The sequence below is a fragment of the Artemia sp. Qi Xiang Cuo genome, chromosome 2 (genome assembly GCF_049724085.1).
Source record: "Artemia sp. Qi Xiang Cuo chromosome 2, ASM4972408v1, whole genome shotgun sequence".
Classification (NCBI taxonomy): Eukaryota; Metazoa; Arthropoda; class Branchiopoda; order Anostraca; family Artemiidae; genus Artemia; species Artemia sp. Qi Xiang Cuo.
This window is the reverse complement of record NC_142795.1, coordinates 38,636,179-38,663,498: the sequence shown is the minus strand read 5'-3', so window position 1 is coordinate 38,663,498 and position 27,320 is coordinate 38,636,179. Positions and strand designations below refer to the sequence as shown.

Sequence of the window (27,320 nt, the reverse complement as noted above, 5' to 3'; positions counted from 1 at the left end):
ATAAACCCTTAGAATAGCATGGGAAGGAACATAAGCCCTTATAATAGCATGGGAGGGAAAATAAGCCCTTATAATAGCATGGGAAGGAATATAAGCTCCTGTAATTGCATAGGAGGGAACATAAACCCTTAGAATAGCATGAGAGGGAATATAAGCTATTAGAATAGCATGGGACGGAACATAAGCCATTAGAATAGCATGTGAAGTAACATAATCCACCCAAATCCATAGGTACATGCTCTGGAAAGACGCCAAGGAACATAAGGAAAGCAAATCCACAAGTTCATGCTCTGGAAAGACGCCAAGGAACATAAGGCAAGCAAATCCATAAGTACATGCTCTGGAAATGTTTTTCCTATACGTCCCAGCAAATAGCATGGTAATTCCTATACGTCCCAGCAAAATAGTACTTAGCACTCTACTGGTGTTGGATTTTTATCCAAAACATTTTGACCCCCTTCCCTTAAATAACAATGATAAAATACAGGAGCATGAAGTTGTATGAAGCAATTCAAAGTTCTAAAATAATTTTCGCAACAAGGAATTTCAATAATAAGTTTCAAACCAGTAAAAACTAGGGTTTTTAGATGGCCCTTGTCTCTGAAGTATTTTTGTATACGCTATGGCCCCCTTGGTCGAAGAACTTGCTTGGGTAAGTTGTTCCAAGCCGCTTGGAAGGAAAATTTGGCCTTCGTTGGGGGAACGGATATTTTTCTTTTTAATTAACTATTGCGTGTTTGGATTCCCTAGCTCCTGGGACTTAGGAATATAAGCTTAAATTTGATACAAAAACAGTGTTCATTTTCAGGCCATTTTAACTTCTAAAACAGGATCACCCAAATACACTTTGCTTGGACACGTGCAATCAACTACTATATCGAGTGAGGTGGTATGTTTACGAATCTCGGATATAAAAAAATTGACAAACATTAAAAAAACCTCAAACCAAAAAGTCAGCCTAAACAACCCTTGAATTTCTTAATTGTCTTTGTAGACCATAAGTTCATACGCATACAATTTTCCAAAATTTAAACACATTTATTAAAAAAGTTCTACAAAAAGTATAGGTGGAGCTGATTCTTGTTTTTGTGAAGCGAATTTTAAAGATTTTGCTGTGAATTTTAGTAGTTCTAGGTGATCTAAGCTATTATATCCAGTGATTATGTCCAGTTAATTTTAGTAGTTCCAAGTAGTCTATGCTACTATTTCCAGTAATTGTGTTTAACTGACGTCTTCTATAACTCAAATCATGAAAATAACAGAAAATAGACTACGTTCAGGATGGCTGGTGGGGTTGGTGGACAGGTGGCATCTGAAAAGGAACCAAAGAAAATAAAAATTTAGAATATATATGTACTATCGTGAGTAATAATTGTGTATGTATTTATGTATGTGTTTATTCTGCTTCTCGACAACGGCTCCATATTTTTTCGGGAAAACTGGTATTTTGGGGTGTTCTTGCATAAAAAAACGATCTAGATGGGTCAGAAGTCGAAAAAAATTGTTAAAAGCCTTAATTTGGTTTTTGCATATGATGTCAGATAGTAAAAATCACAATGACGTAATGCACTTAAGAAAATACAATGACGCTATGAGTCATGGCATCAAGACATTTTATGACGTCCTTCCTCTTATATAAGCCACGTAAGTTTTCAAATGTAGTCAGTTATTAATCTACACAATCATTTATTTATGTCTAAGGGAAGACCCAAAAAACGAAAATTTGCAGCTGCAGTTAATGACGATTCTGTGGAACCAACACCTAAACTATCGAACGTGATAAGATGTGAAAATAGACCACCTGGACCATCCAATCAAAACTTTGAGATAGCCATTTTGTTCAGCGTAGTTGATTTCCAGAGAATTATGTTTTTGAGGACACTCCCCCACAGCCCTCAGGGCAAGGGTTTTAAGTTATAGCTGGGAGTATATAAGAACGATGTTGGCACAACTATTATTTATTTTTTTCCTTTAGACCAGGGCACTTTGTATCGAAGAAGTTGTCGTAGATACTTCGAAAAGGGCTCATTCAATTGGAAATTAGAGTGGCTTGTGCCCTTTTTAATAGTCGAAAGTGATCGGAAGGCAATTAACACCCCTTTCACGCCCACCATTTCCTGAAACACATCGAATCAAAATTTTAAGATAGCCTTTTTGTTCAGCGTAGTTGATTTCTAGATAGAAATTATGCTTTTGATGAGGACACTCCCCAACAGTCATCGGGCCAAGGGTTGTAAGTTATGCCCTGGGGGCCTACAAGGTTTTTATAGAAAGCGCTGTCGTAGAAACTTCAAAAAAGGCTCATTCGATTGGAAATTCAAAGGGCTAGTGCCCTTTTTAATAGTCGAAAGTTATTGGAGGGCAACTAACCCCCTTCTCACGCCCACCTTTCCCCCAAACACATCCAATCAAAATTTTTAGATAGCCATTTTGTTCAACGTAGTTAAAAGTTCTGGAAGTTAGGTCTTTGAGGATGTCAATCCCCCCACAGCCCTCAGGGCAAGAAGTCGAAAGTGATCGGAAGGCAACTACAGCCCATTTCCACGCCCACCATTTTCTGAAACACATCCAATCAAGACTTTGAGATAGCCATTTTGTTCAGCGTAGTTGATTTGCAGTTAGAAATTATGTTTTTGAGGGGGACACTCCCCCACAGCCCTCTGGGCAAGGGTTGTAAGTTTTGCCTTGGTCGCATATAAGGTTTTTATAGAAAGCGTTGTCGTAGAAACTTCAAAAAAGAATCATTCGATTGGAAATTCAAAGTGCTAGTGCCCTTTTTAATAGTCAAAAGTGATTGGAGGGCAATTAACCCCCCTTTCACGCCCACAAACACATCCAATCACAATTTTGATATAGCTATTTTGTTCAACGTAGTTGAAAGTTCTGGAAACTACGTCTTTGAGGATGACAACCCCCCAGCCCTCTGGGCAGGGGTTGTAAGTTATGTCCTGGGGGCATATTAGTTTTTATAGAAAGCGTTGTCGTAGAAACTTCAAAAGGGCTCATTTGATTGGAAATTGAAAGGGCTAGTGCCTTTTTTAATAGTTGAAAGTGATCGGAGAGCGACTAACGCCCCTTCTCACGCCCATCATTTCCCCATTCACATCCAACCAAATTTTGAGATAGCCATTTTGTTCAACGTAGTTGAAAGTTCTGGAAATTAGGTCTTAGAGGGTGACAACCACCCTAACGGTCCTTAAGGTAAGGGTTGTAATTTATGCCCTGGGGGCATATACGGTGTTTTTAGAAAGCTTTGTCGTTTCAAAAAGGGCTCATTCGATTGGAAATCGAAAGGCCTAGTGCGCTTTTTAATAGTCGAAAGTGATTGGAAGGCTTGACATTTTTTTAGTAAAGATCAATATGGGTATGTTTTTTTTGTTGTTGTTGTTGTTTAGACCAGGGCACTTTGTATAGAAGGAGTTGTCGTGGGAACTTCGAAAAGGGCTCAATCGATTGAAAATAGAAAGGGCTGATGCCCTTTTTAACAGTCGAAAGTGATTGAAGGGTAACTAATCCCCCTCACACGCCCACCCTCCTTATTTCCAATTATGTTTTAAAACTGAATGTTGCCTTAAGATTAAATCAAAATGCACTGAGTTAGTTCTAATTCCCAATAAAGCATCTCAGCAGTATCTCAAGAACGACTGAGGGTAAAAATGAGCAGAAACAAAATCAAATAATCTACCAAGCGTGAAACTACCGCAAATCAGCATCAATAAATAAATGAAACCCAAAAGAACAGAAATTACAAAAATGACCGAGTCAAACTCGGTAAATAACCGAGTCGAATTCAAAGTCATTGCATAACCAGTTAAGAAGAAGCGATTAAGAAGCAGTGACTGGGCTCAATAGTAACCGGCAGAGTTTAATTAATACACCAAAAGAATAGACTTTGTGCTGATTCCAAATATATGCTGATCCAAATAATCTTACTATTGTAAATAAAAAAAAAGGATTGATTTTTTCCTGTTTTTAAAGTATCTCTATGAAGCTTCAAAGTTTTGGTTTTCTTTTTTAATCAAACAGTTCGTGGTAACGAACTGTAAGTAAGGAGCGACCCGGCTCAATGGTAATCGAAACTCTAGAAAACGGGTTTTTGATACCAATAGATACATCAAATGAATCAGATTTCAATGCTGATTTCAAATATATAACTTTCATCAAGTTTAGTACTACCCATCAAAAGTTATGCGCCTGAGAAATTTGGCTGATTTTCAAAAAAAGGAGGAAAGACCCCCTAGACATTATGGAATCTTAATGAAAATCACACCATCTTATTCAGCGTATAAGAGAACCCTACTGTAGAAGTTTCAAACTCCTATCTACAAAAATGTGGAATTTTGCATTTTTTGCCAGAAGAAGAATCACGGATGCGTGTTTATTTGTTTTTTTGTTTTTTTTTCCCCAGGGGTGATCATATCGACCCAGTGGTCCTAGAATATCGTGGGAGGGCTCATTGGAACGGAAATTAAAAGTTATGCCCCCTCCCACGCTCATTTTTTTCCCAAAGTCACCCGATCAAAATTTTGAGATGGCCATTTTGTTCAGCATGGTCGAAAATATGATAACTATGTCTTTTAGGATGACTTAATCCCCCGAAGTCTCTAGGGGGAGGGCTAAAAGTTATGAACTTTACCCAATGTTAAAATATAGTGTTGGTTATTGGGAAGTATACAGAAGTTTTCAGGAGGGTTTTTTTTCTGGTAGTGGGAGGGGGGTTATGTTGGAGGACCTGTCCATGAAGGAAGTTTTCATGGGGGAAGGAAAATTGCCATGAAGGGGGTGCCGGACTTGCCAGCATTATTTATTGGTTCTTGGGAAGTATACAGACATTTTCAGGACGGATTTTTTTCTGGAGGGGGGGCTGGAGGAGGGGGTTACTCTGGAGAATCTTTCCGTGGAAGATGTTTCTTTTGGATAAGGGACATTTCTATGAAGGGGGCGCCGGATTTCCAAGCATTATTTAAAAAACGATCAGAAATTAAATAAAAAAAACAAGTTTTTTCAACTGAAAGTAAGAAGCAACATTAGAACTTAAAACGAACAGAAATTATAACGTATGTAAGGGGGTTCTCCCCCAAATCAATACCTCGCTCTTTACGCTACAGTTGATTTTAGTGCTTTCAAAAGAGCTATCTATTCTAAATAAACGGCCTTTGTGATTCAGGGGTTTGTGAATCTAAATTTTTTTTAATTTTTAACGTAAAGAGCGTGGTATTGACTAAGGGGAGAACCCCCTCATATACGTAATAACATATACGTAATAAAAAAAACAAGAAAACAAGCGATACGGCTCAATGGTAATCGAAACTTTTAAAAACGGAATTTTGATGTCAATAGATGTATCAAAAGAATGAGTTTATAATGCTGATTCTAAATATATAAATTTTATTAAGTTTAGTATTACTCATCAAATGCTACGAGCCTGAGAAAATTTACCTGATTTTTTAAAGAGGGGGGAAACATCCCTTACAAGTGAAAGAATTTTAATGAAAATCACACCGTCAGATTCAGCGTATCAGAAAACCCTATTACATAGGTTTCAAGCTCATATCTGCAAAAATCTTTAACTTTGTATTTTTTGCCAGAAGAAAAATATACGAATATAGAAGTTAGTTACGTAAGTTAATTTATAAATTACGTCATAACCAAATTCAGAGACATCGATTTAGCAAAAGAAGAGTAAAATTTTTATGCAAATTTTGTTTACTTATTTAATGATTGATAGACAAAATAAAACCTGCATTAACTAAAAAATGATCAGAAATTAAATAAAAAAACAGGTTTTTTAAACTGAAAGTAAGAAGCGACTTTAAAACTTAAAACGAACAGAAATTATTCTGTATATGAAAGGAGCTGTCCCCGCCTCAAAGCCTCGCGCTTCATGCTAAAGTTTGACTCTGTCTCACAACTTTATTTTTTAAAACAATACAAACTTTAGAGTAAAGAGCGAGGCGTTGAGGAGGGGACAGCCCCTTTCATTTACGGAATAATTTCTGTTCGTTTTAAGTTTTAATGTCGCTCCTTACTTTCAGTTTAAAAAACTTATTTTTTTTTATTTAATTACATTAAGGAACGAACTGGAGCCCTCAGTAACTGAAGTAATATTACAGTAAGGACTGAAGTCCTTACTTAGTAGCCAAAAGGACGGCTACTAAGTTGTCTGGTGATCCAGGTTTTAAGAAAATGAAACATGACAAAAAAAAATCAGAGGTATGTAACGCACCAGGAGTATCGAGAAGCAAAAATTGAGAGAGCCATACAAAATAAGAAGTTTCGATATGATAATGATGAAGACTACCAAAACAGCTATAAGAAAACAGAAGTTATCAGAATAATGGGTAGATACTGGGGTGACAAAAGCTATAATAAAAAAATTAAAACCTCTCCGAGGTTGTATCAAAGAGCGCATAGGGACAAAGTTACAATAAGCCATATAAAGAATCAAAAGGTTCGTGGTAACGAACTGTAAGTAAGGAGCGACCCGGCTCAATAGTAACAGAAACTCTAAAAAATGAAATTTTGATACCAATAGATGCATCAAAACAATCAGATTTTTATGCTGATTTTAAAATATAAATATTATTAATTTTAGTTTTGCTCGTCAGGACTTACGCGCCTTAGAAAATATTCCTTGTTTTTATAAAAGGAAGGAAGCAACCTCTAAAAGGCGTAGAACCCCAGTGAAAATCGCATCGTCTGATTCATCGTATCATGAAATTCCTCCATAGAAGTATTAAACCTCAGTTTGCAAAAATTCATACTTTTGTATTTTTTGTAAAAGAAAGGTCAGGTGTGTATATTTATTTGGTTTTTTTTGTTTTGTTTTGTTTCTTCCCAGGGGTGACCGTATCGATCCAGTAGTCCTATAATATCGTGAGAGGGCTCATTCGAACGGAAGTTAAAAGTTCTACTGCCCTTTTGAAGTGATCAAAAAAATTGGAGGGCAACTTGGCCCCCTCCCACGCTCTTTTTTCCCGAAATCATCCAATCAAAATTTTGAGATAGCCATTTTTTTCAGCATAGTCGAAAATCTAATTAATATGTCTTTGAGGATGACTTAATTCCCCAGTTCCCAGGGGAAGGGCTGCAAGTTATAAACTTTGCCGATTATTTACATATAGCATTGGTAATTGGTAAGTAAACAGGTGTTTTCAGGAGGAATTTTTTTCTAGTGGGGGGTCGGGGTCGGAATAAGGGTTACGGGGGAGGATCTTTCCATGGAGGATATTTCCTTGGGGGAAGGAAAATTTCTATGAAGGGGGCGCCAGATTTCCCAGCATTATCTAAAAAACGATCAGAAATTAAATAAAAAAACAAGTTTTTTTTCAACTGAAAATAAGGAGCAACATTAAAACTTAAACGAACACAAATTATTGCGTATATGAGGGGGTTCGCCCCCTAGTCAATACCTCGCTCTTTACGCTAAAGTTTTTTAGTACTTTAAAAAAAAGAGCTATCTATTCTATTTAAACGGCCGTTGGGATTCAGGGGTTTGTGACTCGAACAAAATTCGAAATTCAGCGTAAAGAGCGAGGTATTGATTAGGGAGTAAGCCCCCAAATATACGTAATAAAAACATACGAATATAGAAATTCGTTGCGTAAGTTAATTTGTAAGTTACGTCAGAACAAAATTTCGAGAAAGCCAATTAGCAAAAAGGAAAATTAACATGCGAATTTCGTTTTAATTATTCATGTACGGTAAGCCAAAATCGGTAACTTTCAGAAATTAACTAAAAAAACTAAGTTTTTTTAACTGAAAGTAAGGAGCGACATTAAAACTTAAAACGAACAGAATTTTTTCCGTATATGAAAGAGGCTGTCCCCTCCTCAACACCTCGCTCTTTACGCTAAAGTTTGACTCTAGTCTCACAACTTTATTTTTTAAAACAATAAAAAACTTTAGCATAAAGAGTGAGGCATTGAGGAGGGGACAACCCCTTTTATATACGGAAAAATTTCTGTTCGTTTTAAGTGTTAATGTCGCTCCTTACTTTCAGTTAAAAAAAAACATGTTTTTTTAGTTAATCCATATATAGACCGCGTGCCAAGTGCACACAGCTATCAAATATCTTGGAATAGGCTGCAGTATGAAAAGAAATTTAATTGAGTAAAGAGCATAAAAACTGGTAATTGCAAGAATATTTGTATATATTTTTAACAAGATATTACAACAATTCAAAAATTTTAGAAAATAAAACCCAAAAGTTTGAAGCTTAGTTAAAAATCGGTCTTGCTGTAACAATCAAATATATTTAAATAGACTGCAGTATAAAAAAACATTTAATTGCGTAAAGAGCAAAAATTGGTAATTGTAAAAATATTTGTGTATATTTTAACAAGGAATCACAACAATTCAAAAACCTTAGAAAAGAAAGCCAAAAGTTTGAAGCTTGGGAGAAATCGTTGTTAGAAATTGGACTTGCTTTAATAATCAAATATCTTTGAAAAGACACAGCATTGAAAGATATTAAATTACGTAAAGAGCAAAAAACTGGTAATTGCAAAAATATTTGTATATATTTTAACAAGAGATTACAACAATTCAAAAACTTATGCAAGGTTTCATGGTGACAGTTTAGGTTAGGTTGGGCTAGGTTTTTTTTACCCATTTTTAAGATTATATATATATATAAATATATATAGCCTAGTCTTGAGGAGTGGCGCCCCTCGAGGAAATTATAGCCTAGTAAACGACACAGCATTCGCAAGGGATTCTGACTAATGGACAATTCTTCTGGGATTGGTATGTTTTGATGGGCGTCTTTGGGCTGAAAAACCTCTTCCTAGCTAATTTATCTATTACGGGTTGCCTCCCCGTAGTAGCATAATATTTGTAGGTATGAATATATACTGAGTCGGAGGAAATAGGCTTGAGATTGTCTGTGCAGGATTTCGACTCTTGTTGATAGAAGAGCATCACCAAGCGCTGAAAACCATGTTGTGACCAAAATGGGCCCAGGATTGCACAAAGCGTCCATTCATGGAGGTCCCAGGGACTTCTTGCTGTCCGGTTCTAAGCCGGCTTAAGCACTTCGGTGTAGACTTGAGAAGATATGTGATCCCCGTCCTGCACTGGTATCCAGGATCATTGCTTTTCCTGAGGCGAAACAAATTTCAATGATTTAAAGAACATGAAAATTGGAACTTGGAATGTTACGACATTAAAAAATGACTATCGTATCGACATTTTGACTGACGAATTCAGACGATTCGAACTAGATCTATTAGGAGTTTCAGAAACTCATATCCCAGGGGTAGGAAGCATGAAAATAGGTGATATAGAATTTGTTTACTCAGGCAGGAAGGATGGGTTCCATAGACAGGGAGTAGGGCTCATGATGAATAAGGAAGCTGCTAAGTCTTGTTTAGGCTGGGAAGGTATTAATAATAGAATACTAATTGCTCATTTTATGACTAGTAAGTTCAAGGTATCAGTTATAGTAGTATACGCCCCTGTAGAACCGACTGATGGAAATACTAGTGACTCAGATGAATTCTACTTACAGTTACAGGAGCAAATAGACAAGGTCCCACGTAGAAATATGATGTTATTGCTGGGAGATTTTAACGCCCAGGTTGGTAGAAATATGGATAGATGGTATCCCAGCTTAGGTAAATTTGGTGTAGGAAAAGAAAACAGTAATGGATACAGACTTTTGCAATTTTGTAGGTATAACAATCTAGTTATAACCAATACGGTGTTTGGTCATAAAATGGCTCATAAGCTAACATGGTATTCACGTGATGGTAAGACAGCAAACCTTATTGATTATGTTATAGTAAATCGAAGACTGGCAGGATCAATACAAGATACTAGGGTATACAGGAGTGCTGTTATTGATGTTAAAAGTAAAGATCACCATCTAGTAGTGTCAAGGGTTAATTTAAAGCTGAAATATCGGAAGGGTAATTACCTCCCGGGAAGTTATGATGTTAGTAGACTCCAGGATGAGAATTTGGGAGAAGCTTTCCAGGAACAGTTGAATACTAAACTTGAGAGTTTAAAATTTGATAATGTGGAAGATGGTTGGAATAATTTTAGAAAAATAATTTGTGAAGTTGCTGAAGGTGTATTAGGGAAGAAAGCTAGAACTGCAGCTAAGAATATTAGTGAAAAAGCTTTAAGTTTAATAGAAAGGAGAAAGGACTTGTACAAGAATTATCTGAGTGATAGATCACATGAAAACAAAAGAAATGTAAAGAAAGTGGAGAAAGCATTGAAATATGAACTAAGGAGGTGTGAAGTGGAGGCCATGGATAAAATTGCCGAGGATTTAGAAGATGCAGCTAGACGGCATAATAGTAAAATATTGTACTGGCACGTTAACAAATTGAGAGGTAGTAGTCAATCCGGACTTGTCCCAGTTAAAGATAGGACTGGGGTGGCAATTAGCGATAAGACAAAAGCTAAAGCGAGATGGGCCGAACATTTTGAGAATTTGCTTAACCGAGATAGATTTGCAGGAAAAAATATAGAGGAAAATGAAAAAGTTTGTGATACCTTGGATGTGAAGGAAGATTTGTTTTGTGAGGAGGAATTAGAAACAGTACTAAAAGGATTAAAGAATAATAAGGCTCCAGGTGCTGATAGGGTAGTAAATGAGTTTCTTAAATATGGTGGCTCTTAGGTTAGAAATAAGTTATTGGAGATTATGAATAGGATTTTTGAAAAAGGGGAAGTACCTAATGATTATAGAAAAACCTTAATTAAGCAACTTTCTAAGAAGGATGATAAAAGTGAATGTGTTAATTATCAAGGCATTAGTCTGGTCTCTGTAGGTAGCAAATTGCTTAGTAGTGTGATACTTTTTAGACTGAGAGATGCCGTAGACAAAGTTTTAAGAGAAGAGCAGTGCGGTTTTAGAAAAGGTAGAGGATGTGTTGACCAAATTTTCACTCTTAGGTTAATAATTGAGAAGTGCCTAAGTTTTCAAACACCTTTGGTCCTCAATTTTATAGATTATGAGCAAGCGTTCGATTCTGTTGATAGAGGAGCTTTAGTAAAGGTTTTATCCTTGTATGGTATACCAGATAAATACAATAAAGTGATTAATGTTATGTACGAGAGTAACACTGCTGCGGTTAAGGTAGGAAATGAGGTTAGCAGCTGGTTTTGTATTAAATCAGGAGTTAAGCAGGGTTGTGTTCTATCCCCCTTTATATGGATTATTTTGATGGACTTTGTTTTAAGGAGCACAGGAAAGGCAATGGGAGACCACGGAATCAAATGGGGAGGAAAAAGTCTCCTGGACTTGGATTATGCTGATGATTTAAGCATCCTAGATGAAAGTGTGAGCAAAATGAATGAAGTTTTAGAGGTTTTGCGAGTTCAGGGTGCTAGTATTGGTTTGAAAATTAATGTTAGGAAGACCAAGTCACTAAGGCTAGGAATAAGTGAAGATGAAAAGGTGACGTTGGGTAATGAAAAGATTGATCAGGTGGGCAGTTTCACTTACCTTGGTAGTATTATTAGTAAAGATGGTGGGAGCAGTGAAGATGTTAAAAATAGAATAGCCAAGGCTCAGGGTGTTTTTTCACAGTTAAAAAAAGTCTGGAAGAATAGGAAGATAAGTCTGCAAACCAAGATTAGAATCTTAGAAGCTACAGTGATGACAGTGGTCAAATATGGCTCTGAAGCATGGACGCTCCGAAAAGCGGATGAAGATTTGCAAGATTTTTTCCAGAGAAACTGCTTAAGGATTGTTCTGGGTACCTGGCTGACTGACCGAATTTCAAACAATAGGCTATACAAAAAATGTGGTTCAATGCCGCTCTCTAGGGCTAGAATGACAGACTGGTTTATGTGGGTAGGGCATGTTGTGCGGATGAAGGATGACAGATTGCCGAAGATTGTTCTTTTCGGCCAGCCATCTGGGGCTAAACGGAAGGCAGGTCGTCCCCGTCTGGGTTGGGAGGATGTCATAAAGAAAGATTTAAAGGAAATGGGAACTTCGTGGGCGGGTGTAAAAAGGGAGGCTTTGAATAGATTGGGGTGGAGGAGGAGCGTGCGTAGCCGTGTTGGCCTCAGGCGGCTTAGTGCTGCGATGAGTTTTTAGTAGTAGTAGTAGTATAAATATATATATATATATATATATATATATATATATATATATATATATATATATATATATATATATATATATATATATATATATATATATATATATATATATATATATATATATATATATATATATATATATATATATATATATATATATATATATAAGCACTAAAGATTACGTTTAAATATCTGAATTAAAGGTTAATACGTACCTCCGGAAAGAAAATTTGAATTTAAGAAAAAGAAAATTTTTTTCGGCAATAATTGCTAGCCTGACATACCAGGAGCCCCTGAAAATAGAAATCAATTATAAAACTAAGTGAAGTTCCAACTGATTGGCGCATGTTATATCTTTATAATATTAATAATATTATTATAATGGTAATAATACTATAATATTATCAATATAGTATCATATGTATATAAAATTATATATTACATAGTTTTTAAAAAAGAAAACCAAAAGTTTGAAGCTTAGAATCTTCAAACCACACAGGTGCCAGACATCTTTATAATTTTTGCTAAAAACTTTCAAAAAACTTGTAAAATAAGTTTTTCTTGGAGACTTTTTCCAACACATAAAAAAAAATAAAAAATGAAATTCAATTTAGGGTGGAATAAAGATAAAACTCTTCAAAAACATTGTAGCATTCTACAGCGGGCGTAATTTACTATGGGGCAGGGAGGAGGGTGGGCAACCGCCCTTCCCACACACAAAGTACCTTTATAGTACTCAATTTTACTTTTATGGTACCAAATGGCTTATTTTTTAGTTTATACTGTCATTTTCACTTGATTTGGGAACATTAGCTTCAACTTTGCCCCTACACTGACATTCTACCATAATCGCTTCACAGGTGGGAAGTTACAATTAACGAGTTGTAGTTCTAATTGGCAGGTGTGACTCTATTGCGGCTTGGGCATACCTAATTTTACAATTTTGATTATAATTTGAGCTTAGAGCCATCCTGGTGCTTAACCGCTTTATTATTTTTGCCAAAAGCTTTCGAAAAAGTTCGAAACTAATTTTCTAAGGTTCATTTTCAAAACAATCTAAGTTAGAGTGTAATATAGGATGAATTTCTAATGAATACTTCAAAACAATTCTTATAACCATACAAAATTTAATTGAAAAAGTTTGCAGAAAGTTTTTGGCGAAAAATAAGGTCAGTTTTAAGAACTATACGATGCTCCAATCGAATTAGAGTCCATTGACAGTTCTGGCCTATCCTGTGCCCGGGGGAAAATCTTGAGTAGTCCCCCTCCCATGTCTCCTAAAATTTCCATTTATTAAAAAAATTATTTTTAATTACCATTATCTTAATTTAATTATTATCATTATGTAATATTTTTTATAAATTTTTGTTTTACTAATCAAAAAAATGGTATTTGTATTTTTTCAACTGAAAGTAAGTAGTAACATTAAAACTTAAGACGGAGAGAAATTATTCTGTATATGACGGGGCTACCCCCTTCTCAATCTCTCGCTCTTTACGCTGAAGGTTTAGTGCTTTAAAAAAGCTTCTTATTTCAAATCAACGACCCTTGAATTCAGCAGTCGTTCTTAAAGAATTGGGATTTCAAATTCAAACTTTAGAGTAAAATCCGAGAGGTTAAGAAGGGGACAGTCCCCTCATATGCGGAACAATTTTAAGTTTTACTGTTGCTCCTTACTTTTAGTTTAAAAGACATTTTTTTCTTTGATTTATAATCGTTTTTCAAAGTGGCCAGGTCAAACCAAAATATTATGCGGGGTACTAACCCCCTAAAAATCCAACATCTACATGATAAAATTTAATATCAATAACTCTAAATTTATTGTTTCCCGCTTTTTCAATTTTTCTGCTTAATGCTGGATTATAATTCAGACTTGACAAATTTTGAATATTTATTTACAGAAGAACCCTTCATGTTAAAATATGAACGGTTAAAATTGCGCCCCACATTTTTCTTATTTACCTTACTCCTATCACGAAAGGGAATAACTAAAATTGATCGCCAGAGACTTTTTATCGTGAGATGAGCGCCTTTTCTAAGATTCTAGACACGACTAGGTTACAGAAGAAGCTTTCAAGGGAAAATAGAAATACTATAAGCTTTGCTCAAGTAGCTGCAACAGGGAATTTTGTTCCTTTCTACTTTAACAAGAAACCATAATCAGGAAACAATATTTCAGATCTGCTAGAATTTTGAGTAAGTAAGTAAATATGACGGCACTAGACCCGTAAGGTCCAAACCGGCTGTGCTGATCTCTGTTTCATGGTCCTTCAGCCAGTAAGTGCAAAGGGGGTTGTGGCCAGCTATCCCATGCTTTCGCACACCCTCTCTGCTTACCTTGCCCAGATTAGAATAGGGAATCAAAACAGAAAAGGAGTAACAGACTTCGGTTTTTTTCTATGTCAGTTCTGCCTTTTTCCATTTATGTTTATACCAAATACTGAAACGGTCCTGATCCATACTTCCTATGGCTGCGATAAAATAAAGAGCAAGGTCGTTTGGTCTATTTTTACAACTAATGGACGATCCTTTGCCAAAAATCGTGCATTTCTGCAATCCATCTGAGACCAAACGAAAATCAGCAAATTTTGAAATGCTGTAGGAAGAGACTATATAAGGAGAGATAAAATTGAGGGAGCAGAGTGAATCCATTAGAAAAGAAAAAGCGTGTACAGGTGTGGTGGCCTTAGGTGGCTTGGGTCTGTGATGATTTGTCGGTAGTACATGTACTAGTATAGAAATAAAAAATATGTGAATCCTGTTTCGGCAGAATGTTCATGGTAACAGATTGTATAAAATAAAGTATAAAAGTGTACATAGATTTTGCCTCAAAAATTCAATTCCAATTTTTCCTAGTTTTCAAATCTTTATAAGGTTGTGAAATTTTCTACTTTACAACTTCAAACAGTTAGATTACAATAAACGTATCAATGGTAACTGTATTCATTTCAAGTTTTGATGTTGCTCCTTAGTTTCATTTGAAAAAAACTTATAAAATTAATTTCTGATTGTTTTAAATCATACCGGCAAAAATTCTGGTATTATAGTATTATACTCACTCAAGTTTACGATGTGTAAAACTCCAGAACAAACTCAGTTTCTTCGTTAATTTAGAAATAAATTTGGACTATATATTTGCACTGTCGAGGGGGGGGGCATAAAGTATAGCGGGTCTGCATGTAAAATGTGTTAGGTACAATTATTCTGCATATTATGATGTAAGAATTGGTTTCTGACTTCAAACTATCCGAATGCTTTACTCCCCCCTTATGTGCAAATATATTGACAAATTATATATTATTCGTCTTATATCGCACTACGCTGAAAGAAACTAACGAAGAAATCGATTTGTTCTCGGGTTTTACACAGGTTAAACTTGAGTAAGAGGCGTATAAAACACAAGTACCGAAATGCCTTCCCCCTACGAAAAAAAACTCAAATAAAATCCTCAAATTTGGAAAACCTTATTTTCCAGGGGGGGGCCTAAAGCCGGCCACCATATATTAGACAGGTTGTGAAGAAATACTTTTTTTCGTTTTAAGTTTCAACTTCGCTCTTTATCTCCCTCAAAAAACTTCATTTTTAAATTACTGTTCTTTACCTTAATTTTCGCTTCTCAAGCACCCAAGAATCAGACTAATGAAATAGAATTTGACAATTCTCTTATATCTGCTTAAACGTCAATAGCAATCTAATTACCAACGAGTTTTCCAGGAAACAGGAACCGAGATAATTATGTTAAATAAACTTATCTTAAAACACGGACATTGATTAAAGGAATTAATAATGCATATCATCAAAGTTATCATTAAAGGAAATAAATGATATTATCAAAGTTCACAGAATGGACATTTTTCATTGAACTGGGGAACAGTTAATTTAGGAAGAAAAATGGGGTGTATTCGATTCAGAGAGGCGAAAAATTTATTTTTTATAGAACCTGTTTGCTTTGAAGTTTCTGGCTGGGTGGATGTGTCAATCAAAAATTTGGAACTGGTGAATCTCAAACAAGCCAGACAAATTTAAGGAAACCAATCTGGCTATAATGATTCCTGAAATCATTTTTTTTAAGATGCCAACACGGAACTCTTTCAAATAATTTGTGGTAACAAGGGGTAGCCTAAGTAGGGAGTGACGCGGCTCAATACTAACCAAAAAATGAATTGGATATCAAAAGATGCATCAAAAGAATTGAATTATTATGTTGATATATAAAATTCAACAAGATTACTATTGTCCATCAAAAGCCACAAGCCTGGGTAAATTTACCAGATTTTAAAAAAGGAAGGAAACACATCTTAAAAGTCAATAAATCTTAATTAAAATCACGCCATCGGATTCAGCGTGTATGATGATATAAGGGGAGTCATATCAAATCAAATTTCCTAGAAGATTGGCAGTCAGCTCATTTGAGCGGAAATGAAAATTTAAAGTTCTTTTAAAATTGACAGGGCAGCCCCCCCCCCCGTCTACGGAATGATTTTTGTTAGTTTAAAATTTTAATATTGCTCCTTACTTTCGGAAAAATAAAAAATTCTGTTTTTAATTTAATCATAGGCAGCGCAATCGCGCTACCTAAGTAAAGAACGATGTTGGCACAATGTATTATTTTTTTTCTTCCATGCCCGGGCACTTCGTATTGAAGGAGTTGTCATAGAAACTTAAAAAATGGCTCATTCGATTGGAAATGGGAACGGCTAGTGCCCTTTTTAATAGACGAAAGTGATTGGAAGGCAAGTAACACCCCTTCCATGCCCACCATTTCCCTAAGCACATCCAATCAAAACTTTGAGATAGCCATTTTGTTCAGCGTAGTTGATTTCCAGATATAATTTATGTTTTTGAGGAGGACACTCTCCCACAGCAATCAGGACAAGGGTTTTAAGTTTTACCTGGGAGCATATAAGAACGATGTTGGCACAATGTATTGTTTATTATATTTTCCTCCTTTAGACCAGGGCACTTTGTATCGAAGAAGTTGTCGTAGAAACTTCGAAAAGGGCACATTCAATCGGAAGTTTGAGTGTCTTGTGCCCCTTTTAATAGTCGAAAGTGATCGGAAGACAATTAAAACTCCATCCATGCCCACCATTTCCAGAAACACATCCAATTAAAATTTTGAGATAACCTTTTTGTTCAGCGTAGTTGATTTCCAGATAGAAATTATGCTTTTGATGAGGACACTCCCCAACAGCCATCAGGCCAAGAGTTGTAAGTTTTACCCTGGGGGCATATAAGGTTCTTATAGAAAGCGTTGTCGTGGAAACTTCAAAAAAGGCTCATTCGATGTTGAGGATGTCAACCCCCCCCCCACAGCCCTCAGGGCAAGGGTTGTAAGTTATGCCCAGGGTACATATAAGGTTTTTATAGAAAGTATTGCCGTATAAACCTCAAAAAGGGCTCATACGATTGGAAATTAGAATTGCTAGTGCCCTTTTTAATAGTCGAAACTGATTGGAAGGCAACTAACGCCCCTTCCACGTCCACCATTTCCCCAAACAGATCAAATCAAAACTAAGAGATATCCATTTTGTTCAGCGTAGTTGATTTCCAGATAGAAATTATGTTTTTGAGGAGGACACTCCCCCACAGCCCATAGGGCAAAGGTTTTAAGTTAGGCCGTGGGGGCATAAAAGAACTATATTTGCACAATGTATTATTTATTATTTTTTCTTTTTAGCAAGGGCACTTCGTATCGAAGAATTTTTTGTAGATGCTGCTAAAAGGTTTCATTTGATTGATAATTGGAGTAGCGAGTGCTCCGTTTAAAAGTTAACATTAATTCGATGGCAGCTACAGCGCCTTCCACGCCCACCATTTTCCGAAACACATCGAATCAAGACTTTAAGATAGCCATTTTGTTCAGCGTAATTGATCTCCAGATAGAAATTATGTTTTTGAGGAGGACACTCCCCCACAGCCCTCTCGGCAAGGGTTGTAAGTTTTGCCTTGGCCGCATATAAGGTTTTTATAGATAGCGTTGTCGTAGAAACTTCAAAAAAGAATCATTCGATTGGAAATTCAAAGGGCTAGTGCCCTTTTTAATAGTCGAAAGTGATTGGAGGGCAACAAACCCCTCTCTCATGCCCCCCTTTTCCCCAAACACATCCAATCAAAATTTTGAGATAGCTATTTTGTTCAACGTAGTTGAACGTTCTGGAGATTAGGTCTTTGAGGGTGACACCCCCCCACCCCCCAAGCCCTCTGGGCCAGGGTTGTAAGTTATGCCCTGGGGCATATAAGATTTTTATATAAAGCGTTTTCGTAGAAACTTCAAAAGGGCTTATTTGATTGGAAACAGAAATGGCTAGTGCCTTTTTGAATAGTTGAAAGTGATCGGAGAGCGACTAACGCCCCTCTCACGCCCATCATTTCCCCAAACACATCCAACACAATTTTGAGATAGCCATTTTGTTTAACGTAGTTGAAAGTTCTGGAAATTAGGTCTTAGAGGGTCACAACCACCCTAACAGCTCTTAGGGTAAGGGTTGTAATTTATGCCCTGGGGGCAGATACGATGTTTTTTAGAAAGCGTTGTCTTTTCAAAAAGGGCTCATTCGATTGGAAATCAAAAGGCCTAGTGCCCTTTTTAATAGTCGAAAGTGATTGGAAGGCTTGACATTTTTATAGTAAAGATCGATATGGGTACAATGTTTTATTTTTGTTGTTGTTGTTGTTGTTTAGACAAGGGCCCTTCGTATCAAAGGAGTTGTCGTGGGAACTTCGAAAAGGGCTCAATCGATTGAAAATAGAAAGGGTTGATGCCCTTTTTAATAGCCAAAAGTGATTGGAGGGCAACTAATCCCCCTCCACGTCCACCCTCCCATTTTCCCATCATGTTTAAAAACTAAATGTTGCCTTAAGATTAAATCAAAATGCACTGAGTTAGTTCTAATTCCCAATAAAGTATCTCAGCAGTATTCCAAGAACGACTGAGGGTATTATGATCAACTTTTGGGGCTTCTTCTGCTCTTAAAATTTAACCAAATCAAAATAGCATAAGTGTATCCAAGCTATCAAAGAAATTAAACAGATTTTTTTTCGCGAATGGTATTAATTTTTTAATTTCAGGTCAACTAGAGGAGGTATGAAACTAAATTAAACACTACTATTTGTGTCCATATTTTTAAGAGGGTGTATGTTGTTAAAAATTTCTGAAAATTTTTCTCCAGCACACAAATAGCAGGCCAAACGATAAATTCTTAAAAAACGAAAATATTTAAAGAATCATTTTCTTTTTCTCTGAAAAGACAGTAGATTGTATGTATTGAATTTACGGAGACATATAGGAATCTCTATGTTATTTCCGGAGACGTATACACCTTTTTCAAAGAGAGTGAGTATCCTCTCACATGGCCTTATACTTCTATGGGACATATAGGTAAACATTTCTACAGGGCATATACACCTTTTCAAAGAGAGTGAGTATAACTTGATTGGTGATAGGGATTTGAATAAAAGGAATAGTTTTTTTTTTACAATTTATATTAGTAAGAGAATTGAATTCAAAGAGAATAGTTTATTTGAGAGGATATTAGTAGAGAAAAATGAGTGATGCATTTACATTATTGGAGATTAATGATGGAGCCGACAACAGCAGCAACGATATACGAGTACCCAATGTGGCTGTGGAAATAACCACTGGCTGTAGACTATGTCTTGAATGGGACACTATGTATGCTAGATACGTGACATCATTAATCAAATTTAAACAGGAGGAGCAACTATGTTTTGCTGGAAAAGTGAATATTCTCCATATAAATAATTTAAATAATATTCTCCATATAAATAATATTCTCCATATAAATAATATTCTCCATATAAATCAATGGTATTTTTTTCTTTCTATAGTAGACTAGCATATATTTTTTAGAGTAGCAAAAATTCTGGTTATTCTGAAGTTGGTTGTGAGAGTGTTAGGACCAAAAAAAAAATGGATAGATTAGAGAAAGAGCGAATCATGAGGAATCTAGTTCTTATGGAAAAACGTTTGATTCTAGATGATGATTTTCTAGAGCTGTCTATTCAAAGGAATATATTTTCTCTAGGAAAGCTTGTTGATATAATGAAAACTGACTATCCATCATTAGACTACTGTATGAAACTTCTACATCGTGGTCCAAATGCATTTACACAATTTATTGATATATTGATCACGACACGGCAAAATGATATTGTGGATATGCTTTTAAACATTAGTTTAGAAATTTAGGACTTTTTTTCATGAGAAAGATGGTGCTCAAGGATAATTTACTCCTCTCTCTCTCTATCTCAGACAATTTTTGTCCTTGCTAGCTCAGTTTCGAATATTGTTTAAGAAAGGTGTCAATTGTATCATGATCAGAATGATGAACTTCCGTTGGCGTAGAGTTGGACAATGATCGATGAGGTCGTTGATTATAAATCAACATGATTTTATCAAGATCATGAATAAAAGTCGGTGCATTTGTCAATGTACAATATCTTGAAATTAAATGCCGAATTGTTCTTATCAACCGTTCGGCCAACGCAGCATTTAAAGGACTATGACGATGATAGAACAGTGTATTATATTTCTCTAGTACTTTTGCAACATGGAGATTGACAAATTCACTACCGCGATCCGTTTGAATTTTTTTATATGAATCCAGTTCGAGAATACTTTCAATGGTCTGAGCAACTTCAGCGCCTCTCTTTGATTGCAATGGAATTGCATTTGCATAGTGACTAAAAACACTGATTGCAAGTAGAAAGTACCTTTACGGTGTATTGTGACGTCGTAGAAGCTCACCTAGTTAAGAGATCTGCCTGCTTTATATACAATGGTTAATAGGCTTTAGTTTTTCAATTTTGATTAGCACAAAGTCTATGATTTCTATGCAGAGTGTAACTTGATTCATTTTGTAGATTGTCTTGTACACTTTGATTTTGCACACCAGTTACTTTGGTAAGAGTGGTTGGGGACCTTAAACTCCCCGCCTCACCAATATTTTCATAAACACCTTTCAGATCTTCAACCATTTTGAACGTAAACACGTTGTGTAACGTCCGCTACCCTTCTTATACTGGATGGCGATGGTGACATGAAACGTTTTCGCTTTTTCCTCGCCGCCATTGTCAAGTTTTTTCAACTAGGTGTGCTAGTATTTTCCAAGATTGATTTAAAATCTTCTTCTTCTTTTTCTTCATATTTTAATGGTGTTGTTGTTGTTGATGATGATGATGCATGTTCATTTAATTTTTTTAGAATTTTTCTATTGCTAATAAGACTTTTGGGGAAGTTTATTGTATTTAGAAAGTTGTATAGATGAGCACCAAATGGTAATATTCCTTTACGATTTGTAAACATATCATAGATTAAATCAAGTAGATTATAGCTCTTGCCCTGAATTATAATCCCTTTCCCATTGCTATCAACTTGAATATGATCTTGACCACTTTCCAAGAGATAGGTTAGGAGTCGTTTACTTTGTTCAACAAAATAGTTGGGCAATAGATTTCCAAATTTAAATACAATTGAATCCAATTCCTCCTTCTTTAATTGTGTTCCAGCAGCAGTAGACTCTTGAAAAGATGATTCTTTTTTGTGATCAATACCAGCAGCAGCAGCAGTGGGCTTCGACCGATAGGCCACTCGACGAAGTGCATCTTGAAGTAAAAGCAGTTTTTTATCATCCTCAATATTTTCATTGTCAAGGAATTTACTCAGATTGTTCTCAAAGTGTTCCACGGGTGAGAGAGCGAGTTCTACTGGAGTCAATTTATAGGGTTTTGCCATTCTCTAGAGAAAACTGTTTACAAGTCCTGCAATTATTGGCAGTAAAAGTGGGAAAAAGCTACCGCCCGCCTGAAGAAGTCGTTTCCTTTTAAAATTCTTTCCTTTGTTTTTAGAGGCCAATGTACGTACAATGGAACGATGTTGCTTTGCCTGTTGGTTAACTACTTCCGGCAGTTGAACATTACTCTCGGTCAAATTTAAACAAAGTTCAGATATTAGATTAATGAAATCATTGCCAATACCATGTTTGAGTATTGCTTTCCTAAGTGGAAGTTCTGAAGTGCTTAGAACTGAAAACAAATGTCTATTTTCATGTTGTTTCTTCAGTCAAGATAGCGACTAATAGGTCTTTTTAGTGTTCACAGGGAGATATACTGTAAATTCATTGTCGAAAATATCTGTGACTACACGCAGATCCTCAGGTGTATTTTGATTAAAATCCAACATGATATAACCGTGGGGTTTACTAGTTGGCTGATTGTACTCTGAGAGCAGAAATTTAGGAGTGCCTAGATAGATTTGTTTATTGAGATTTATTAGCGAACTAGAATCACGAACAACTCTGTAGATGATATAGTAGGTGCAGTTCAATGCAAGTGTTCGCATACATTTGCTCTGATGAAAGAGATTGTGTAGAACCAGAGTAACGGAAATCTGTTCATGATGAGAGCGAACAGTGAACAGTTGTAGCATTTAGGCGGTGGGACCATTGTTCAATAGATTCAGCAAGATCGTCAATGATCAGCCAAGAGTTTGGTTCAATAATGCTAAAAACCTCAAGTCCCTGTATGAATCGTAGATGCACTAAACCTGTGGTGGCAGCAATTGCTTTTATTTTATCATAATACCCCTGCCAAATACTGCAACAATACTAGATTTTTTTCTCTTTTTCCAAAAACATTTTATCGCAATTTTTAATTATTTGAGTTAAGAGTATTGTTTCGCCTGATATTGAGGGCCCACACGGAAACGATCTGAATGGCGTTTTGAATTGATACTCGTTCCGTTTAGTAGTTCACCTGGTCAACTAACCGTAAACTATAGTTGTCTTATGACTAAATAATTTCCCCACTACTACATTCAAGAATAATAATAATAAGAAGACGACGAATAAAGAATCATATTTTCTTTTATTATATTCATAAAAAAAGTAACAATACTTAAAAAAATATTCATTGAAAAAAAAGCACATTAAACATGAAAAAAATACGCTTTTTTTAAATTTATTTATAATAAAAAAAATAGAAAATTTACATAGGCACAGAGAAACAAACATTTAAATAAATACTTTTTTTTGTTTATTTATAGAAAAAAATACAACATTAGAATAAAGCACTTAAAATAATATCACTTTTTTTGAATGAAACATGTATATTTACAAAAAAAAATCTGCTCTAAGTAAAAAAAAGATAACTTTGATAGTAGTGGTACGCCCCCCGCTGGCGGCCGGCCCCCCCCCCGGGCCACGAGCCCCCCCCCCCCCCCCAAGGCCGCGAGCCCCCCCCCCCCCCTCCGAAGGTTTTAGGAAAAAACTTACTGGACTTTATTCAAACCGAGACTTTGCCTATGGGTAACATATTCCGCCCGGTTTAAAGTTAAATAGTGTCCAAGGGGGAGGGTAGTCATGCCGTATTGACAAATATAGACCTTGTTGAAAATGGTACTCATGGCAATTTTTTATATATTTAAATTAAAGTTCCTGTAGTTGAGGGAACGAATTGCCAGCAATTTGGATCGTGGAATTGTATTTTGAACAATACAATTCCTGTAAATGTCCATGTCGAAATTCTTATCCACATAGCGCGTGGGCACTCCTTTGCCACGTTTCTTGATTTCCTCATCGTTTGTCTGTATAAAGTACACCTTTAGACTTACAAACACAACACTGGAAATCATGTCGCTCCTCGGTTCTGATTAAAAAGATAAGAGCTGATTTTGCGCCCGACGTGTCACTAGCTCTGGGTAAATACCACTCCAATTGGTGTAGCTCATTCTTCAGCTAATAATTTCATCGTGTGCCAAATCATCAATTAGATTTGGGGTTTTTTACTTTTAACAGTAGGGAATCTGCATCCCCATAGCAGACCTCTACTTGTCCCTTCTCCAGCCACTGTACCCTAGCCACATTGTAGTAGAATTCCAATACGAGCTTCATAGAGATATCCATGATCGCACTGCCTGCAGCAATATTTTTATTTGATACAATGCTTATTTTTTTCCTATTCAATAGTACCCTTTCCGGGCCAATGATTTTGAAGGAAGTGGAATTTGGATCGGCAATAATTCGAGCACATTGTTCGGGATTGGTCACGACGGCACAACTATTCCTATTGCGAACACTCTACACATTTTACCAAAAGCTAAATTCAAAATGAGCTTATAAATTTCTTTTTCAGCTTTCGTCTGCGCTGCACAGCATTTTTTGACTAAAGTGTCAACAAACGCTTTAATATAGGGTTTTTGACTAAACTAGAGCTCTATAAGAGCCTTTGTGATGTTGAAACCGTTGTTGCACATCCATTTTAAAGCCACATGATGTACAACTATATTTTTTTTCGGCAGAAGGTCAGCAATAAGTTTTTGTTTTGAAGGCGACCAATGCAATTCATCCACCTCGAATAAACACCTATTGTAAGGACTTTAAGAATCCCTTGTCCCATTCTTTTTGATGCGTAAAAAAACAGAATTAGTTACAGAATCGAAAAATTTGACATTTATCTCTCCATTAACCTCAAAAAAACCATTCCTCTAGTCCGTTCTTCTCAAAACTGTCGCGTCTGGGGACACTAAAAGCTTGAGGATCATTGAGCTATTTATAGTCACCACAAGGTAGCGAATAATGGGACATGGCCGAGGGGTAGAGAATTCATATTAAGGAAAACTGCATCCAATTTCGTCCCCGTCTTCTCTCCAGTTGGATCAGTTTCCAAAATACAATCCCCGTGAAAAACAAATCCACCCCTCATTGACCTTTCGATGAACAGGTGCTGATAAATGTCTGTGATTAGCCCAATTTTTTCCTCACTAATTTTTAGGATGAGGTCCCTCACCAGATGAGGAGATGAAAAATAATAGCCCAAATCAAGATTAAATTCCCCATAGAATTTGTCTGTATTTTTATACATAATGTCTAATAAAGTTAACACGTCACTCGACAAATACAGCTTGCAGTAGTCAAACCCATTTTTACACCCTCCCTCTGCCCACACTTTTGTAGCAAAACTTTATTCATCGGGGGTGCACTTACGATCATGAAGACTGTCGTAAAACGATTCAATCGAAGGAATAGTTTCCTCGGTGAATCTCGAAATGGAACAATAATAATCATAAGGATATATGCCCTTGACCGTCAAAAAATCATATAAATCATTTGGAAATTGTTGCTTGAGAAGGGGGAAAGCGTAGCAGCCGTCATCGTTTTTCTGTACCTGAATTAATTCGCTCAATGATTTGGGGAAAAAACTGTAGGAATCTAAAAAGCGAAATTTTATTCGTGTACTCAATGTCGGTTTCAACAAATTTCCACATAAATTCCAAAACAAATAACTTTTCCGATGATTTAGGAATGATATTGTAGGAAAAGCTGTCTATCACCCATGCATTATCCACTGTTCCATTTCGTTGAAGATCTGCCATTACTGGTAGCACATACTTCAGACCATAGTTAGAGTTATGTATAAAAACCAGAAGAAAGAGTTGCTGTTTAATTTTTAAATTACATGAAGTGTGAGCCCACCCCCGAAAGTTACTTTTTCCCGTTGAATTGGGATCAATAAGGTGATTATGATCCTGGACCGCGTCTTTTGGGGCAAGAGCACCCCTACAAACCCAACAAATTGTCCCCTTTTCTAGTGCCAGTTGCTCTTTATCTGATAATGTCATTGGGTAGTTGGTTTGACGCAATCGTGAAATTACGGCGTTTGCTGTTTTTATCAAAGACACCAATAACTTTTCCATGCTACCCTCCTCATCCATAGCCAAAACAAACTCTTCCAACTGCATTTTATTATTGGAATCGCGGAGGGCATGCGCATAGGAACACGTAACTAGTTTGTGTTCCTTGACTATATTTGGCCTTGATGGGTCTGATACCTGAACCAGTCTTGATTCACAATCTAAAGATATTTTATCAACTTGTAGCAGGGAATTCTGGAAGTTCATTAATTGAGAAATATCTTTGCCATCGACCGACATGTCAGTTCTTTGATTCCAATGAATTTCGCGGTTGTCCTTATGGGCTGTGACAGCTGATTCAGTCCTTAACATAAGAAGCCACATGGGACAATATTAACGTTCCCCATTGCTTGTACTTTAGGCTCAGAGTAAACATACCGTCTTAACGGGGAAAAAATTACCGTTGGAATTTACTTCTTTGGGAGGCTCGTAAACGACCTATAAACAATTTTTAACAGTATCCACCATCGGTGTCCAAACTGAATATAAAACTTCTTTTTTATTTGGTTTCTTTCCCCATTTACAAATTCCGTGTCATACTGGAGAACAACCACCCCCAACCCAAGATTTTCATCTGATTTTTCAAATAAGCTTATTTCTTTCAAGGACACCGGATACTTTCCCTCTAAACAATCAAAATTTACTTTATGGAAAATTTCTACAATGTTACGAGCAAGTCCATCAAGATTTTTCATTGTTGGCTCATTATTTAAAGTTTTATAGGCTGCTGCTAAAAATGCCTATTTAAAACATTGCAGCCCCGTTTCAAATTTGGAGCTCCAAACCCCTTCGTGAACTAGAATATCAGGGTTATAAATTATTTTTTGATCTCTCACCTGTTAACATAAAGTTTTTTTTTAAATCTACTAAGATTTAGATCCCTACATGCAATGAATAAAATGGTTGACCAGCTACCTCTCTCGTTGAATGTGTCTAACATTGATATAAGTTTAATTATCCATTTGAAATAGTTATCCTCAAATTCATTTAGACCTTGGTAAAAAGTCCGGTTGCCGGTTGAAGAATTAAAATAAAAAATATCCCCGGATGTCCCCTTTTGTAAATAAACTTTTTGACTCACTGATGCTTTAACCCCCCCTTGACCCCCCCCCCAATTCTGACTCTGAATATCAATTTTTGCTTGAAGTCTGTTAATTTAGCTATGGAGAACATTTATAGGGTGTGTTAGAATAACGTCCCTTTCAATCGCGATTTCTTCGGGAAGCTTAAAATCGACCCAATAGGTTAGTAAGTGACCTAGAGCAGACTCTAACAAATAAAATTCACGTAATTCCGGGGACATAGCACTATTTTCATGTCTTGCACCTATTTGCATAGGACTCAATTCACTAATAGTAAAACTATCGTCAAAAATGTCCCCGGAAAAATTATATCCAACAACTTGCATTGTTGTATTACTACTACTACTACTATTATTAGCACTAGGTGTATCATTAAGGGGAATGGTGGGGGGTGACATAGAATTGTCAATAACACCAACCCCCGTCTGTTCAATTACATTAGATGGAGATGGCATAAAGTC

The 27,320-nt window shown here is 36.1% G+C and overlaps 1 long non-coding RNA gene across 1 annotated transcript; it reads right to left on the bottom strand.

Moving 5' to 3' along the window:
* Positions 1–1,028: 1,028 nt before the first annotated feature.
* LOC148955212 (uncharacterized) lies at positions 1,029–15,692 on the bottom strand. The gene is made up of 3 exons (XR_016143719.1): positions 15,668–15,692; positions 12,282–12,359; positions 1,029–1,312 (listed from the first exon to the last, which is right to left on the bottom strand). It is a non-coding gene; the product is annotated as an uncharacterized LOC148955212 (long non-coding RNA).
* Positions 15,693–27,320: the final 11,628 nt, after the last annotated feature.